The sequence below is a fragment of the Aphidius gifuensis genome, linkage group LG6 (assembly GCF_014905175.1).
Source record: "Aphidius gifuensis isolate YNYX2018 linkage group LG6, ASM1490517v1, whole genome shotgun sequence".
Classification (NCBI taxonomy): Eukaryota; Metazoa; Arthropoda; class Insecta; order Hymenoptera; family Braconidae; genus Aphidius; species Aphidius gifuensis.
Genome location: NC_057793.1, coordinates 1,088,036 through 1,094,035, shown reverse-complemented (window position 1 = coordinate 1,094,035; position 6,000 = coordinate 1,088,036).

The following is a 6,000-nucleotide window of genomic DNA, read 5'->3' as shown; positions in this document are numbered from 1 at the left end:
ATAAAAATATTGAAATATAAATTGTCGAATATTGTCGATAACAATTTAATGTATTTCAAAACAAATATACGTTAAAAAAAATATATATAAAATCTGATCAGTACAAGTACAAGTGAATAACTGGTAAAAAAAAAATGAAAAAAAAAAACAGCGGTGTGCTTGGATCTGACAGGTATAAAGTGGCTATACCAAAACAAAAATATATATATATTATTGTTATGTTATTTCCAGATACCTAGCACACGTCGAAACCATATAATCTTGGCTTGAAAATCAGGGATCATTCGTGCATACTTTCGCCGCCCAAAACCATCAGTATCATTCATCCGTAACAAATTTTAAAATACAGGTATATATAAAAATTTATCCGTGACTCATATTTATCAATCAATACCTTTGTAAATAAAAAAATAATATAAAAAACCTTCTCTCTCCTTCATTTTCTTTTTCTTTGTTATTTATCTATTTTTTTTTTTTCATTGAATAATTAATTTTTTCTCAAACTCCATCATCATTATCATCGTCAACATCAAAGTCAATTTAATTATTTTATTTTTTTTCAAAATAATCCAACCCTAATACACAGCTCCATGATTTTTATATTTATAAATAAACTATCACTAGAAAAAAAAATAAAATCATTAATCTATTTACAAGAAAAAATCATAAAAATATTGCGCGAAAAAATTGAATTATAAATTAAATACTGCATGCTAAAAAAAAAAATAGAAACAATATAAATAAAATTGTAAAATTGTTGATATAAATTTATGAAAATCAAGATATTATTTATTTATTTATTTATTTATTAACGTGATATATAACGAGTCTAGTTTGGAAAATTCTGACGCAGTTATTAAAACGGAAACTAATGGTGTTGAAGTTCTTGATGGGTGCTAAAATATAACGAGTAGTTTTATATGGCTACTTCGATCGAGACACACGCAATTCATGAACAAAAAAAACTCTATTATTTTTTAATTTTCTTATTTTTTTCTTATTTATATGAGAGTGTGTGTGTGTGTGAGGATAAAGTAATTGGAATTTGCAAGTAAAAGCTGACATGCTACAACTGTGTGTATTCATTTATGAAGTTTAAGTATACACAAGTTGAAATTGGTCACACGCAGCTTAGCCTTATGCGTTGTACATATATATTGTGTATAAATATATACACGTTGATTTTGCAAAAGCTGTTTGATAGTATGGGTCATCCAAAGTGAGTGAGAAAAGCCGGAACCGACACGCGCGCTAACCAACAACAACTCGACCTGCGACATTCACATCACACCATCAAGATCAAATCGACTATATATACATAATATATATATTGTATAAATATAAATGCACATTACAGCCAGTATTCCGGACGTCGCATGCACAGTCTGATTATTTAATGACATAATATTCATATGGCTGAGCTTGCAAGCCAACGAGCAATAATTTTTTTTTCTTTTTTTTTTTTTTACTTTTTTTTTATATAAACAAGTGGATGAATATTTAAAAGATGTTTATATTTCATTTGAAAATATAGACACTCTATTAAACAATTATTTATATTAGAAAAAATAAAATTGAAAAAGAAGAGGGTTTTATTTTGATAAAAATTATACTTTTTGATTTGATTGGAAAAGAGAGTGAAAAAAAAATATTTTTTGTTAATTTTTAAAATTTATTTTTATGTTTGTATTTAATAACTATTATAAAATTATATTTTTATTGCATTATTATAGAGTTAAATAAATTATTTATATTTTTTTTTTAATAATTAATAATAATTTTTTTTAACTAATTTATTATATTTTTTAAATTAAATTATTTATATTTTTTTTAATATATATATAAATTTTAATTTAAAATGATTTATTTTCATTTTATTGAAAATTTTAGAAATTCTTTTTTTTTTTTTTATATAAACGAGTAGATAAATATTTAAAAGATGTTTATATTTCATTTAAAAATATAGACACTTTATTAATCAATGATTTATATTAGAAAAAAAAAAAGTTAAAAAAAAAAGGGTTTTATTTTGATTTGATTGGAAACAAAAGTTGAAAAAAAATATTTTTTGTTAATTTTTAAAATTTATTTTAATGTTTGTATTTAATAATTATTATAAAATTATATTTTTATTAAATTATTATATAATTAAATAAATTATTTATATTTTTTTTTTAATAATTAGTGTTTTTTTTTTAACTGAAAATTAATTTTTTATTGAAAATTTTGTAAATTCTTTATTTAATTTTTTTTATCAGACATAAAATCGTGGATGAAACATATGAATGTGAATAAATAATGAATATTAATCATAAATAATTAAACAACCAGAAACAATAATTCACATTTGAATTAAAAAAAAAAATAAAAAACCTTGTAAAATTCGTTGTAACAAAAAAATTTTTTGTCTTAGTTTTTACCAGGTTGCGGCAAACACCCCTCACGTTCTATATAATTTTTTATTTTTTATATTTCTATATACAAACACGCAAAGCATTGGAATTTTATTATTTTGTTTATTTATTTTTTCAACATGAGCTGCATTAAGTAGACTTAGAACAATTGAAATATATTTACTGCTTAAAATGTCACCGAGGTTAATTTCTCCATACGAAATAAATAAAATAAAAATATGATAAAAAAAAAAAAAATGACCTACATCAGATGTGTTTTCTGTAAATTCAAAAAGAACGAAAAAAAACCGAAAATTATATTTATCTATCGATCAAGTTGTAGGGCAAAGGGCAAAAAGAAAAAAAAAAAAAAAAAGGGAATTATAATGGTATCGTATTTTTTGGGGTTGCTATTGAGCACTCTCTTCAAAACGCCCTATCACGTTTAAATGGTATGGGTATAGCCATATATGTGAATTTACTGTCAGGGGAAAGAAAAAATATATTAGTATAATGTTCAGATGTAGCTATACACTATGTCCTTACCAACAAACGTAAAACTTTGCCGCTCGCAATCGATTACTCTGATTCATTGTAAAATAATTTTTTTGTTTTCAATTTTTTTTATCTTTTTCATTCATTTTAAAAAACTACTTACGTATTATTTTTTTTTTTTGAAATATATTACATACAGCTTCATATTTCAGTTTGACATTATGATATTAAAATATTTATGTAAAATTGGTATTTGCGGTGGGCTAACCGCTAAGTGCATTTTTTTAACTTTTCGAGTTTTATTTAAAATATGTTCTTGCTTTTAGTAAAATATTCTCAATACGAAATTGTGTTTTTAAATTAGTTTAATAATTTATTTATTATTGATTTATTATTGATTATTCTGAGACACAAATTAATATTGTAAATTTATTTGTTTATTTGTTTTAAAAATTAATAAAACTTGCATTTTTTTTTGTAAATTAAAATACTGAAAAACCAAATGAGTCATAGTTTGTCTCATTATTTTTTAGTTATTTGTTAACTGTTGTTTTTATTTGATTATTTTTATTATCGTTGGGTAGTTTACAAAAGAATGAGAGAATAGATTTGAGGCAAGTTTTTTTCATGGGGCTTTAAATTACAACGGTTTTTATTCTTTTTTTATTTTCATATGTGTAATAAATTTAACGTATATATATGTAAAATTCTCGACTAGTGAATACATATATACATACATCAATGTGAAAAAGCAGTTTTTATTGTTTAAGAGAATAATAGCATGGTTAATCTGGAGGAAATGATGATGTTGGAAATTGTATGTTTGAATGAAATACACAATATGAATGGAAAAAATAATAGTAAAGTAAATATTAAATTCAAAAAAAAAATTAAATAAACATATTTATTTTTAACATGATACACATCAATCATTCTTTTTTCATTTAAATTATTAAAATTTTGAAAAAAAAACATTTTGCATTTGGTGTAAATGAATTTTTGATATATTTTTGAAAATTTTATTTCAATTATTAAATGCTTTACACACTTGTCAAAATATTATTTCAATCAATCAATTTACTTTGCAATGTATAATAATTAAATTTTATAATAATTTTTAAAATTATTTTTAGATAAATTGAAATATATTTCATTTTAAAAAATTGTATATTTAATAATGCTCAGCCAATGAAACAACATGATGAAATATTACATAAAAAAAATAAAAATATATTCAAAAATTATTCCTGTTTTTGATTTATGTCATTTTTACTATTATTAAAATAAAATTTAAATATTTGGAATTAAATTAAGGTTGATTTTTAAATGATTCATTGACATGATTTTTTAAAATAATAATTATTGAATAAATTTTTTTAATAATTTTATTTTTTACTCTGCTTAAATGAGGAATTTTATTTATGAAAAATTCAACAACCCTGATGCACTGGAATAAAAATAAAAAATAAAAAAAAATAGTCTTTGAAAGTGTGTTTGTTGTCAAGTTGATGGATCTCGTTTCATAGAGATAATATGGCAGGTGTAAAGGTTTGATACCTGTTTTAAACTATCGGCTTTTGTCAAGGCAACAAATAATCGTTTTTTTTTTTCAATTTTATGTCATCACCACTTAAAGTATTTTTATATAATTTATTATTTACTTTATTACATTTTTTTATATTGAATATAAAAAAAAAAATATAAATATTCACTAAAAGTAACTCTCGTCTTCACATAGTGTCATGTAAAGCCAACAATTTAATTACACTTTTTTTTTTTTTTTATATTCCCAAGCATTTTGAACTTTATTAATATCGAATTCTTTGACTTGGAGAATTATTTAATGTTGTGATCCATCAAAGTGTCTTTCTCATGTTGTGACTGATCTTTCTACTTGTAAATTTAAATAACTCTAAAAATAAATAAATAAAAACCATTATAAAGTTATAAAAAAAATATATAAAAAGTGTAGGCAGATGCCAGACACATGTGTAGGTGCAGGTATTTAATTCTTGGTATTTAAATTTACCTTAAAATTTAAATGTCTATAAAATTTAAAAAACATCATTTATATTTTATTTATTTATCTTTATGTATACATTTAAATTATTCAACTGTTAAATAATTATATCATAAATTTCAATTTATTTAATTCAAATGATTTATTATTATTTCATTGTAAATTAAATTTTTTTTACAATCAAAAATATTTTTTTGTTATCGTTTAAAATTCAAGGAATTTTTTACAAATAAAATAACTAAAATTTCTTTGTTTCAAATCAAGCTATAAAACCGTTTGAAATTATTTAAAAAAAAAAAATTTAAAGCTTTTTTATCGTTGAATTATTTCGTATAAACTTTTTTGTAAATTAATAAAAATTAATTTAAACTTTTAATTGAGAAAAATTTTTTTTAAGTGTATATTATTCATTCGAAATATTTCGAAATATTTCGAAATCATAAAACGACTTTCTAGAAGTGTAAAAAAAAATCCTCGTAAAAATTGAGAAATTAAAAATTCATTGTTTATTTGAAATTATACGAGATTTGATTATTTTTATGTTGGAAATATTATTCTATTACAGTTTAGAGTTATTATATATTTAACATATGAGAAAAATTTAAAGATTCAAGTTTTATGAAAGATGCAAATTTGCATCTTGAATGGTAAATTTTTTATTGTCGTAAAACTATTCGCAGTGTCTCAACTGAATGTAAAATTACGTCCAGAAGATTCACACTTTGACCTGTTTTTTTTTTTTCTTTATATTTCTATCTCTATTTTAACATTCTTGAAAAAACTCAAGCGTCTTGCAGTACACACTTGATGTTCTTACTGCAAACCTATATACAAAAACTGCGGTGAGAAAAGTTTATGGATAAGTTTACCATTGAGTTTTCTATTTTTTATTCTATTTTTTTTTTTCTTTTAAATTTAGTATGAATGCCAAATATATCCAAAGACACGTATACTGATAAAAAATAAAAAAATAAAATTCATCCAAGTAAAATCAACATAAAACTTTATTCAAATACTTTAATAAATATTTATAAAAATTTTTTTAATTTATTAACTCAACGAAATAAGTTTACAAAAATAACACAATTATAA